We start from the raw sequence: 14,165 nt of genomic DNA, 5'->3' as shown, positions 1-14,165 counted from the left end.
GATTTTATGGTACTAAAGCAGTTTGGAAAAAGTCTTTAAAAGACATTAGAAATATAGAATTTTTATTCACACTGTCATGGTCTTTAAAATACTCCTGGGATGCTAAAGAGGTTCCAGAATTGGAGATGTATTCAGACATTCATTCAGCAGATCCTTACTGAGGGCCCAACGTGTGACTGGCCCTGGATTTGCAGTGGGGCCCAAGACAAGCCCTGCTCCCATGAAATTCACATCCACTGTGAGGGGAGATGGACAGCGAATAAACAAATATATTATGCTAGGTAGTGTTCATTGTTATTGAGAGAATAAGACAGGGTGATGCGACTAAGAGTGATGGGTTGAAAGGATGAGTCTACCGCAGACTGCGTGGACAGGGACAACTTCTCTAAGGAGTGGACCTTTGCAATGTGACCTAAAGGATGAGAAGGAGCTTCCTGGGGAAGATCTGGGGCACAAGCATTTCATGTAGAGAAAACATCCATTTAAGGTCTTTCTGCCTCATATCTTCCCTAAAATGGAAATAGACTTGGTATGTGCCACCGTGGTGGGAGTGGGTCATTGAGAAAACAGGTGACATGAGATGAGGCTGGAGAGGTGGGTAGTGCCAGTCCCTGTAGGGCTTTGTAGACCAGGGTGGAGAGTTTGGGTTTTATTCAAGGTGAGATGGGAAAGGGTTCAATGATCAACATGAACTGATTTATGTTTTTAATTCATCACTTAGGGTGTTGTGTAAGGTTGGCTTGTTGGCAGTGAAAGTGGCAGTAGGAAGATGAGTCATCCAGTAAAATGGTGAGGCTGGCTGGGCCCAGGCTGGTAATGGGGAAGACAGAAAAAAAGTTAAACTCAGGATGTGTTTTTTTGGAAGTTGAGAGTATAAACTTGTGAACGAACTGGATGAGGGGAAGTGAGAGAAGAACTAAGCTAAGAATGATACCTAAGGTTTTTGTCAGAGCACCTGGAATGATGCTGAAGCTATTTCTCTGTTTCTTGAAATGCAGAAAACTGAAGCACGAGCTGGCTTGGGAGAGGGGCATGGGTGGCCAAAGTAACCAAGAGTTATGATCAGCTATGTGAAGTCGGCAGCTGGATATATGAATTTGGAGCTCCAGGGAAAGGACATGGCTAAAGACATAAATTCAGAAGTTATTTCTATCAATGTGGTATATAAAATCACATAATTGAATAAAATTACCTAGAGAAGCATGTAGATGGAAGGAATAAAAGATGGCACAGGACAAAGCCTTCAGGAAGTCCAACATGCAGAGGTCAAGCAGAATAAGTTCACCCAGCAACAGAGATGGAGTGAGTAGGCAGAGGGCCTGGAGGAAAACCAGGAGAGTGTGGTGTCACTGAAGCCAAAAGAACAAAAGTATTCCATGAAGGAGAGAACGATCCTCTGTAACAAATGCTCCTAAGATGTTGTGGCAGAGACTCCTACTTGTCCTCTGTACCCATTTTCTCCATTTTTCTTTTAGTAATAGAAACCACTGAGCTGTAGCTGGACACAAAGCCACTTACATGGAGACTACATTCCCCAGTCTCTTACATGGAGACTACATTTCCCAGTCTCTTTTGCAGCTAGGTGTGGCCATGAGGCTGAGCTCGAGTCAGTGGGGTGTGAGAAAAAGGAGCTTATGCAATCTGCTATACTTGGCCTTACAATATTGGGTGTGCACGCCCCCTTTCTCTTTTCCTGCTTTTCCATAGGCTGGAATGTGGACATGGAAGGGGCTCAGCTTCAATCATGTGCATGAGGATGGTACTCCAAGGAATATCAGAGAAACTGGTGAAAGGAACCTGGGAACCTGAATGCTCTTATGCAGAGCCTTCCATCTGCTGTGGATTGCCTACTGCCATTTGGACTCCCTTGTGAAAGAAATAAATTAAATTCTCTCTACAATCACTGTATTTTGGGGTCTCTATTTTAGCATCATAGACCACACCATAAATAATTCACATATCAAGAAAGATGACAGACACTTTGGGAGGCCAAGGTGAGCAGATCACCTGAGTTCAGGAGTTGGAGACCAGCCTGGCCAACATGGCAAAACCCCATCTCTACTAAAAATACAAAAATTAGCCAGGCATGGTGGTGCATGCCTGTAATCCCAGCTACTTGGGAGGCTGAGGCAGGAGAATCGCTTGAACCCAGGAGGCGGAGGTTGCAGTGAGCCAAGATCACACCATTGCACTCTGGCCTGGATGACAGAGCAAGACTCTGTCTCAAAAAAAAAAAAAAGAAAGAAAGAAAGAAAAAGAAAAGAAAGAGAAAGAAAAGAAAAAAGAAAAGAGAAGAAAAGAAAAAAGATGACAGAGGAAACACCCTGGAGCCGATTGGTGAGTTTGACAATTTCAGAGGTATGACTGGGATAGGAGTAGACTGAAGAGCTAATCCATTCATTCACTCTTTCATTCATTCCACATATTTATTGAGTTTTCACGCTGTGTCATGCACTGTCCTAGGCCACGAGATATAGCAGAAAACAACAGAGATAATGCCCTTGTTCTCATGGCACATGTGTTCTAGTGGAGGAGACAAAAAGTAAACACATAAACAGATAACGCATAAACAGGTCAATGTGAAGGCCAGGTAGTGACCTGTGCTAAGAAGAAAATAAAGCTGAGATCATGGAGAGGAAGTGCTACTTTAGAAGCAGTGCTCAGGGGAGGAATTTCAGAGAAGGGTACTTCTGAGATAAATTGAATAAATAGAAATTAAAGGGAAAGCTATATGGAAATCCTGGGGAAGAGTACACCAGGAGGAGGGAACAGAAACTGCAGAGTCCCCGAGGCAGGCATTCACTTGCTTAAGGAATAGAAATAAATCGGATGTGCTATAGAGCACAACACATGAGGTGATCAAAGCGCATGAAGGAGATTAAATTGGAGAGAAAAAAAGATGCCAGATCATCAGAGTCTTTGAAAACTAGGAAAAGGGGTTTCAATTTTTTTGTAGGTGTGATGGGAAGCCATTGAAGTCATCATAGGGGGTTTAACCAGATTTTGCATTTTAAAATACTGATCCTGCTGCTATATTGAATGTGAGGGTAAGGATGAAATCAGTTGGTTAATTCAAGTTATCCAGGCCAGAGATGATGGTGGTTTGGGCTTGAATAACAGCGGTGAAGGTGGTGAGAAGTAGTCTGATTTGGGAGAGGATGTGTGTATGTGTGTGTGTGTGTTAGAGATGGCTATAGAATGGCTACAGAAACATCTTTGGGATGATCTACTATATAGGGGTGCAGAGAAATGGGCAGCAGCTGGGAAGCTTATAGGGATTTAGGAAGTCTCTCTCTGTGTCTCCTTTTCCTCTTTCTCTCTTTTAAAGATAGGAAATACCAGATTTAATGTGGTAATTGGGATGATCCAGTAGAAAGGGTTGCATTTGTGGTGCCAGAAAGACAGGTGAAATTTACAGGAAAAGTATGAAGCCACAATTAAGTGGAGGGTTTAGTCTTTAATGCAAGCAAAGACATTTCATTCATCGAAGAAGGCAAGATGTACCAGAAAACTTATTGGTGAGAAAATACAGAACGTTTCATGGGGCGGCATCCATTTAATCAATGAAATGTGTAGCAACTGAGATTGAAGATTTGGGCAAGAAGAGAGGTAGGAGGTTTGAATAAAGAGAACCCATAGTGGCATGATTATTTCAGAGTGAGAGACGTACAACGAAAGTGCATAGGATTGCTGAACAGTTGGAGCTCATTTAAACTTGGTGGTTCTGAATTTCAAGTGAGTCAAATCAGCACCAGTGCTGTGTTTTCTGGTGGCTCAGTTTGGTGACTTGTGTGTAGGTGCTGAGTAGGTGTTTAGTTGTGATTAGACATGGCTAAAGTTTTATTAGGGAAATGGAGAACATGCCAATAGTGTTAGGGATGCTTGCAAAAGAGCAGTGTGATGTTGGTCCCTGATACGGTTTGGCTGTGTCCCCACCCAAATCTCATCTTGAATTGCATCTTCCACAATTCCCACATGTTGTGGGAGGAACCCAGTGGGAGGTAATTGAATCATGGGGGCCAGTCTTTCCTGTGCTATTCTCATGATAGTGAATAAGTCTCATGAGATCTGATGGCTTTTTAAGGGGGAGTTTCTCTGCACAAGCTCTATCTGTGCCTGCTGTCATCTATGTAAGATGTGACTTGCTCCTCCTTCCCTTCTGCCGTGATTGTGAGGCTTCCCCAGCCACGTGGAACTGTAAGTCCATTAAACCTCTTTCTTTTGTAAATTGCCCAGTCTCGGGTACGTCTTTATCAGCAGTGTGAAAATGAACTCATACAGTCCCTGAAATCTAAACTGAGTAAGAAAAGAAATAAGGAAATAGGGGAACAATAATCCAGATTTCATAGGCCTGAAAGTAATACAATTGAGAGGAAGCCCTATTAAAGATGAGAAGACAAAATTATGAATACAGAATTAGGTATGAGACAATATTGATTTAGAATGACAAAATTAATTCTAACAAATTATGAATTTATAATGTTGATATATATCAACATAACAAATCCAGAAAATGTACATTTTTATTAACTGCTTGAAATGCTTTTATTATATATTTTTCTTACATAATATACATATAAAAGATGATATAAGGTGATCAAAGGGTGTACAACCAACCCATTATTATATTATTATATTATGTGTTGGTTGCATACCCTTTGATCCACCCCTTCACATGACAACAATTTTGTAATAATTTTTTAAATTCTGGAAATAGATAATTCAGTCCTTCCTCTAGCATGGGGAATGGAAACTGAAAAAATGTTTGACTCCAGATATCTGGGATGCAAAAATCATGTGATTTCAATTTCACACACACGTGCTTGCTTTTTTTTTTCTTTGGAGATGAAGTTTCGCTCTTGTTGCCCAGGCTGGAGTAAAATGGTGTGATCTTGGCTCACTGCAGCCTCCATCTCCCAGGTTCAAGTGATTCTCCTGCCTCAGCCTCCTGGTAGTTGGGATTACAGGCATCTGCCACCATGCCCAGCTAATTTTTTTTTTTTTAGTAGAGATGTGGTTTCACCATGTTGGCCAGGCTGGTCTTGACCTCCTGGCTTTTTGTAGTATAGCTATAGGTTTCTGCTGTCCTACTGCAGGAATTTTGATCAATTCTATTTTGCATGATTCCCATTATAAAAGAAAAAATCCGCAGGGTGATTTTCTGTACATTACATCCTTGAGAATATTCGTGACAGGAGAGAACTTCTGTTTTGCCTGGGCATCACTGAGAACAAAGGCTTCACTGAAGCAATTGCTTCCCTACGTTTTTAACCTTGTTTCTTCTCCACTACCTGTTGCTGGCAGAGGCCTGTAGCTAGCATAGGCCACGTGGCACAAGGTCTTGTGGGCGTAAGTCCCCCAGCCCTGCAACTTTGTGTCACTACATGAGAGGAGTGGAGCCAGTGTGCAGGCAGCAGGAGGAATCCTTCAGCCATTATGACTGGCGATTACATGACTCTACTCACAGGTGGTTGTGAACCCTATATCCCCACTAAACCCAATATAAATGCATTCCCAACTAAACTTTCCCTTAGTGGCATCCCTACAATGCCCACAGCCCCTCCAACACCACCTTCCTGCAAGGGAGGTGTGATAGGAGGGAAGGCAGAGTGGAAAGGGACACCACTCTTCATCATCACCGTTAAATATCTAAGAGCATCTATTGAAGTGTCTCAGTCTATGTCCTTTGCCCGTTTTTTCTCTTTAAATAGGACTGTCTTTTCTCTTTTGATTTTTAATCATTATGAATTTTAAAACATTTTCTTGGTCTGTATCAAGACATGTAGAATGGTCTAAAAGTCACTCTGAGAATGTACTTGCCACAAAAAATTATCTGACCAGGTGAATACAGTTCATCCTTGAACAACACGGGTTTGAACTCTGCAGATTTTATATGCAGATTTTCTTCCACCACTGTCACCCCTTGAGAGAGCAAGATCAACCCCTCTTCTTCCTCCTCTTCAGCCTACTTAACATGAAGACGGTAAGGATGAAGACCTTTATGAAGATCCACTTCCACTTAATGAATAGTAAACAGATTTTCTTTTCCTTATGATTTTCTTAATGTATTAGTCCGTTTTCACGCTGCTGATAAAGACATACCAGAGACTGGGCAATTTACAAAAGAAAGGTTTAACTGGAGTTACAGTCCCACATGTGAGGCTGGGGAAGCCTCACAATCATGGCAGAAGGCAAGGAGGAGCAAGTCACATCTTACGTGGATGCCGGCAGGCAAAAAAAAAAAAAAAAAAAAAAAAAAGCTTGTGCAGAGAAACTCCTGTTTTTTAAATCCATCAGATCTTGTGAGACCCATTCACTATCATGAGAACAGCATGGGAAAGACCCACCCCCATGATTCAATCATCTCCCACCAGGTCCCTCCCACAACATGTGGGAATTATGGGAGCTACAAGATGAGATTTGGGTGGGGACACAGAGCCAAACCACATCACTTAATAACGTTTTCTTTTCTCTAGCTTATTTTATTGCAAGAATACAGTTTATAATACATATACAAAATACATGTTCATCGACTGCTTAGGCTATGAGTAATGCTTCTGGGAATAATAGGCTATTAGTAGTAAAGTTTTGGGGGACTCAAAAGTTATGGTGCATTTTCCGCTGTGCAGGGGGTTGGCACCCCTAACCACTGCATTCTTAAAGCATCAACTGTACTTAGCTGGAGCCCCTTCCAGACCTTGCACTGGCCTGTGCTGGGGAGGGGCCCTAAAACTTAGGCTTTGGTGGCTTCATAATAAGTCTGGCTGGGACCAAAAGACCAGAGGTACAGCTGAATGTGAAAAGGTTACTTTCCTTACTAAGAAATCCAGGCCCTCCACAGCTTCCTTGGCTCCCCACTTGGGCCTCACCACCTTCTCTTTTCCTTCCCTGGCTCCGTATCATTTCCTCTTAGGTACATGTGGTGCATCATGGAGGGGAGACGATGCATGGGGATTGGCTAGAAAGCATAAATCCTCATCTTTTGGTTCTCAGTTGGGTCAGCAGTCTCTTTGAGACTTGGTTTCTGCTTCATTGTGGGCTGGCTGGGAGTTCCCTTTGCAGGGTGTGAGTGAGGAAGGAAATAAAAGAGATACAGGAGAAAATATAACCTTAGGAATACTTTGCAGTGTAGTCCTGCTACAATTGAAGAAGTCAATTACAATAGCTCATGGATATTAGATTTCTCAAAAGAGGAACAGCCCCATATAACTGTCATTGCTGGTGATGCCAAGGCTATAACTAAAATTCTCTCAGGTCCTGCCTTACTGGAAGGCCCCCATGTCCTCTTTATTTATTTGATGAGGGCTGTCAAAAAAGCCGCCTCCTCAGAAAGGTCTGCATCACAGATCTACTTGAAACTTCCCCCACTGAAATATCCCCTCTAAATTCTTCCAGGAGGCTGGTTAAAATTGGGTGGATCACTTGAGGTTAGGAGTTCGAGAGCAGCCTGGCCAACATAGCGAAATTCCATCTCTACTGAAAATACAAAAATTAGCCAGGCACGGTGGCACACGCCTGTAATCCCAGCTACTCGGGAGCCTGAGGTGGAAGAATTGCTTGAACATAGGAGGCAGAGGTTGCAGTGAGCCGAAATCACACCACTGCACTCCAGCCTGGGCAACAGAGCAAGAATCTGTCTCAATTAAAAAAACAAACAAACAAAAGAACTGTTTTGTCAGGAACAAACATATTAACATGGCTTAGTTTCTAAAATCAGCCTAACAGTCTACTTAGGGTACCAATGAAATGTGAGCGAAAATAGGTGTGTTTTGATGGTGAAGCAAAGTCCGAGAAGATAAGAACAATTAGTAGGAGAGTGGCAAGTATAACATACTTTTATTTATTGTGAAAATAAATCTAATTTCACAAATTAACCTAAATGTGAACCTTCATCTTATAATTTTGTCCTGTTAGCTGCTGGGGAAATGAAATTTCTCATTAAACAGGAATTTGAGGGAATTTTTTTCTGTCTGGAAATTTAAAGCACTCCCTTAAGATGAAGCATTATTTAAGTAGAATATTTCTTCTTCATTATTTGCAAAAATGAAGAGACAAACCTAAAAATCCCACTACCAAATTACCTTCTCTAGAAATACTAGGTAGTAGAAACTGAAAGATATGCTCAAATGTAAAGTTTTCCTCCCATCGGAATTTATTCTTCAGGAAGTGGATAATTACATTCCAGCTCTCACAATGTTGCTCATAATAGGAGATCCTATCCCAATTATATTATTTAGAACCACAAAATATTTTGAGAAAGTCATATAGTTTGAAAATGGGCTCAGTCAATGCTACTTTGGAGTGCTTACCGAATAGGTAGAAAGCCCAGAAAAATGTTTAATTGAAATATAATTTATATACCATAATATTCACCTATTTTAATTATGCATTTCAGTAAGATTTAGAAAATGTATACTGCCATGCAACTCATCCTTACACTATGCTTTAGACCAGTCCATCATTCCAAAATGTAATTAATCCCTGCTGCCACTCCCGCCCCCAGCACCAGGGAACCACTGATTTGCTTTCTGTCACTAAACTTTGCTTTCCTAGATATGCAAATGAAGCCATACAGTGTACTCTCTTGCCTTGCTCCTTTCACTCACATGACATTTTTGAGATCTATTCATGTCTTGCATGTGTTAGCAGCTCATTCATTTATTTTTGTACTTATGTTTTTATTGTGGAAAATACACCTACCATGAAATTTATCATTTTAACCATTTTTAAGTATACAATTCAGTGGCATTATATACATTCACAATGCTGTGCAACCACCGCCACTATTCATTTCCAGAACTTTTTCTTCTTTCCAAATGGAAACTCTATACCCATGAAACACTAGCTCTCCATTCACCCCTGCCCTCTGCTCCTAGCAACCATCACTCTCTATCTCTGAATTTGCCTATTTTTACCTCATATAAATCCTGTATTGGGATCATACAATATTTATTCTTTCATGTCTGGCTTATTTCACTTAGCAAAATGTTGTCAACATTCATCTTTGTTGTAGCATGTCTCAAAATTTCATTCTTTTTAAGGCTGAATAATACTCCATTGTATGGCTATTGGATTACCTTTTACTGATCCAGTCATCTAATGATGGAAATTTGGGTTGTTTTCATCTTTTGGCTATTGTAAATAATGCTACTATGAGCATTGATGTACATATTTGAGTCCAGGTTTTCAATTCTTTTGGGTGTATTTCTAGGAATAGAATTGCTGGGTCATATGGAAATTCTATGCATAACCTTTTGAGAAACCACTATACAGTTCTTTCTTTTTTTATTGGAGCAATTAGAGTGGCTATGTAAAGATACTTCACCATGGTTTAAATTTGCATTTGCTTGATATCCAATGATGTTGAACATTTTTTATATGTTTGGTTTTGCCTCTTATATATCTTCTATTGTGAAATATCCCTCTAAATCTTTTGGCATTTTAAAATTGAGTTGCTAGTCTTTTTATTGAGTTGTAAGAGTTTTTTTTATATTCCTTTTCAAATATATGTTTTACGAATACATTTTCCTAGTCTATGGCTTGTCTTTTTATTTTCTTTAAAATGAAATGCATGTATTTTAAAAATTTGATGCTGGTCCAGTTTATAACATTTTTCTTTTGCATTTCATGCCTTTTATGTCCTATCTAAAATTTTTGGCTTACTTCAAAGTCATAAAGGTTTATGTTTTCTTTCTAAGTTTTATAGCTTTAGCCTGGTTGTATATGTCCATCATCCATTTGGGTTAATTTGTGTCTATGGCATAAAAAAGGAGTATTCATTTTCCCTCAAAATATGTTCATTATTCTCATTCTCCTTATTGAGGGAAAAGAAAACAAAAAAGCTATCCTTTCCCCCATTGAATTACATTGACAAATCAATCATATATGTGTGGGCTTTCTGGACTCTCAATTTCATTGACCTACATGTATATCCCTATACCAATACTATGCAGTATTGATTGCTAATTTTTATAATATGTCTTAAAAATAAGTATTGTATGTTTTCCAATTCTTTGCTTCTTTTCAAAAATTGTTTTGACTACTTTAGGTCCTTTGCATTTTATACAAATTTTAGAATCAGCTTGCCAATTTCCTTATACAAGAAAATATCTGCTGGTATTCTGATAGGAATTGCATTGAATCTATAGATCAATTTGAGGAGAACTGCCATCTTAACAATATTGAGCCTTTGTCTATGAACATAGTATATCTCCATTAATTTAGGTTATCCTTAATTTTTCTTAGCAATATTTTGTGTTTTCAGTGCATAGACTCCAAAATCTTTTCCTAAATTTATTTCTAAGTATTTTAAATGTGATTATACATGGCATTTTTAAAAATTCAAGTTTTAGATTGTTGTTAGAGGATGGGCCACCTAAATTCACTTATGAGTTCTAGTAGTGTTTTGTAAATTCTCTATGGTATGCTAATACATGATCGTGATTTTTTGTAAATTAAGTTTTACTTTTTCTTGCCCAATCTGTATGCATGCCATATGTTTCTTTTAATAGTCTTATTTTGCTGGCTAGAATCTTCAGTATAATGTTGAACAGAAGTGGTAAGGGTGAATATCCTTGTTTTGTTCTTGACCCTTGGTAGAAGGTATTCAGTCTTTCACCATTAAGTGTAATGGTAGCTGTAGTTCCTTTGTTGATGACCTTTAATAGATGGAGAAAGTACCCACTATAGTTTGGCTTGACTCCTTCAAATCTCATGTTGAAATTTGATTCCTAATGTTGGAGTTGGGGCATAATGGGAGGTGTTTGGATCATGAGGGCAGATCCCTCATCAGTGGCTTGGTGCCATCATCACAGTAATGACTGAATTCTTGCTCTGTTAGTTCCCATGAAAGCTGATTGTTAAAAAGAGCCTGGTACCTCCACCCTTTCTCTCTCTTGCTTCTTCTCTCACCATGTAATTTCTGCACATGCTGGCTTCCCTTTCCCTTCCACCATGAGTGGAAGCAGCCTGAAGCCCTCACCAGAAGCAGATGCTGGTTCCATGCTTCTTGTACAGCCTACAGAACTGAGAGCCAAGTAAACCTCTTTTTTGTATAAATCACCCAGTCTCAGGTATTTCTTTATAACAACACAAACAGACTAAGATAGTTCCCATCTATTCTTACTTTGTTGAAAGTTTTTAAAAATCATAAGTTGGCATTGGAATTTGTTAAATGTCTTCTCTCTGTTTATTAAGATTTTTCCTAATTATTCTATTAACATGGTATAGTGCATTAAATGATTTTTAAATGTTAACCCTACCTTGCATTTCTGTAATAAACCCTAGTTATCCATGATCTATTATTCCTTTTGTATGTTGCAGGTTTCAATTTATTCATATTTTGTTAAGGACTTTTGCATCTATATTTATTAAGTATATTGCTCTGTAGTTTTTTTTCTCTGTGATATATTTTTTCATCTTTATATTGAGGGAAATCTTAGCCTCATGGAATGAGCTAAGTTTTCTTCATTCTCTATTTTTTGGAAAATTTTTTTTTGTAGGATTGGTATTATTTATTTCTTAGGTGTTTGATTTAACAGTTAATTCATCTGTGCCACAACTTTTCTTTGTGGAAAAATTTTTAATTGGTAATTTAATTCCTTTAGTACATATAGAGATTTTTTCAGGATTTCTATTTATTCTTGAGTCAGTTCTGGTAATTGGTGCCTTTCTAATAATTTTTTTTTTTTTTTGAAACGGAGTCTCACTCTGTCGCCCAAGCTGGAGTGCAGTGGCGCGATCTCGGCTCACTGCAAGCTCCGCCTCCTGGGTTCACACCATTCTCCTGCCTCAGCCTCCCAAGTAGCTGGGACTACAGGCGCCCGCCATCACACCCAGCTAATTTTTTGTATTTTTAGTAGAGATGGAGTTTCACCGTTTTAGCCAGGATGTTCTCAATCTCCTGACCTCGTGATCCACCTGCCTCGGCCTCCCAAAGTGCTGGGATTACAGGCGTGAGCCAACACGCCCGGCTCTAATAATTTTTATATTACCTCTAAGTTGTCAAAAATACTGATATAAAGTTGTTCATGGTATTTCCTTAGTATCATTTTAATTTTTGTGGGATATATAGTAATGCCCCTTTTTTCATTACTGATATTAGTAATTTGTATCTGTCCTACATTTTTTTTATCAAGCTAGCCAAAGTTTAATGATTTTTGTTCATTTTTTCTAAGAAGTAACATTTAGTTTCATTTATTTTTCTATACTTTTAAATTTTATTAGTTTCTGTTTATTGGTTTCCACTCTGATCTTTTAAAAATGTTCTTCCACTTACTTACTTTGTGTTTTATTGATCTTCTCTTCCAGTTTTTTAAGGTAAGAACTTGTATTGCTTTTAGACCTTTCTTCTATTATAATATACTCATATAAAGTTATAAATTTTCCTTTCAGCATTCTTTTAGCTACATTTAACAATTTTCATATGTTGTATTTTTATTTTCATACAGTTTCAGAAAATTTAAAAACTTTGTTTTGATTTCTGACACGAGTTACTTAAAAGTGTGTTAAGTTCTACATATTTGGGGATTTATCAGATATATTTCTGTTGTTAATATCCAATTTAATTCCATTGTGGACAGGTATTATATTTTTTATAATTTTAATCCTTTTACATTTATTGAAATTAATTTTATGGCCCTCCATATAGTCTATCCTGGTGATTGCTCAATGTGCACTTAAAAGTAATGAATATTCTGCTGCTTGGAAGTGGAATGTTATAATATATGCCAATGAGGTCAAATTGGCTGATATTATTGTTCATGTTTTCTATATCGCTACTGATTTTCTATTTTTAATATCAATTACTGAGAAAGAACTAAATATACAGTGTGTCATAATTTTTGCATTAAACATATATTTTTAAAATTTTAAAAATATTTTTAACAGAGATTCAAGTTACAGATCATCTGATGCAGATTCCTTTCAGCCTAAAGAGATTTCATTAGTATTTCCTGTAGTACAGTTCTAGCAATGAATTGTGTCAGTTTTGGTTTATCTGAAAATATCTTTATTTTCTCTTCACGTTTGAAGAGTTTGGTAGCTATAGAATTCTTGGCTGACCTTTTTTTCTCCTTCAGCAGTTTTAATATATCAATCTATTGCTGTCTGGCCTCCATTATCTCTGATGCAAAGTCAGCCATTTCTTGTATTGTTTCACTGTTTAGGCGATCTGTCATTTTTCTCTTGCCACTTTCAAGATTTTCTCCTTGTCTTGCAGTTTGACTATGATTTTTTTGGGTGTGGTTTTGTTTGTGCTTAGCCAACTTGGTGTTTTTTTGAGCATCTTGATGTGTAAGTGTAAGTTAATATTTTCACAACATATAAAAAGTTTGGATCCACTGTTTCTTCAAATTTTTTTCCACTTTCTTTTTTCTTTCCTTTCCTTTGGACCCCATTTATACACGTGTTGAAGTACTTGATGTTGCCTCACATATGTCTGAGATGCTATTCATTTTTCTCCCATCCCTTTTCTATTTGGGTTTTTTGTTTGTTTGTTTGTTTGGTTTGTTGGTTGGTTGTTTTTGGACTGACTGGATAATCTATTAATCTATATTCAAGTTCACTGATTCTTTCTTCTGACATCTCAAATCTGAAGGTAAATTTATCTAGCGAATTTTTAATTTCAATTATTTTACTTTTTCAGCTCCAGAATTTCCATGTGGCCTTTTTCATAGCTTCTATTTTTCTATTGAGACTTCTTATTTTGACTCATTGTTAGTGTATTTTCTATTAATTCTTTGAACATATTATGTTGAAGTCTCTTTATACTAAAATCTAACATCTGGACCTACTTGGAGTCAGTTTCCATTGACTGTGTGTGTGTGTTTTAAACTTGTATATTTGTTCTGTTTCTCTGAATGCCTAGTAATTTTTAAAGTGAAAACTGGACATGGTAGATAATACACTGAAGCAACTCTATATTTATTTGATTTTTTTTTTCTGAGGGTTGTTTTTTGTTTGTTATAGTAACTTACCTCTATTCAAGCTGAGAAATGTCTACACCATGATACACAACTTCTGATGTCTTTGCTCAGATTTATGTTTGCTTTTTTTAGCCTCATTCCATAAGTCTTCCTGTGCCTGCATAGCTTAGCAGTTGGCTAATTATTTGGCAGAGATTATACCTAGACATTTTGGGCCCATAAAGCTTCTATCCTTTGTTA

General features: G+C 37.9%; 1 long non-coding RNA gene across 1 annotated transcript in view; it reads left to right on the top strand.

Moving 5' to 3' along the window:
- The first annotated feature begins 2,240 nt into the window (after nt 1–2,240).
- The window catches only part of LOC115834468, a 36,163-nt gene continuing 24,238 nt past the window's right edge, over nt 2,241–14,165 (top strand). The window contains exon 1 of the long non-coding RNA XR_004029387.1: nt 2,241–2,337. This is a non-coding gene — a long non-coding RNA (uncharacterized LOC115834468). The remainder of the gene's footprint in view (nt 2,338–14,165) is intronic.

Source organism: Nomascus leucogenys, chromosome 3 (assembly GCF_006542625.1).
Source record: "Nomascus leucogenys isolate Asia chromosome 3, Asia_NLE_v1, whole genome shotgun sequence".
Classification (NCBI taxonomy): Eukaryota; Metazoa; Chordata; class Mammalia; order Primates; family Hylobatidae; genus Nomascus; species Nomascus leucogenys.
The sequence above is the reverse complement of the archived record's forward strand: the minus strand, read 5'-3'. Positions and strand labels throughout refer to the sequence as shown.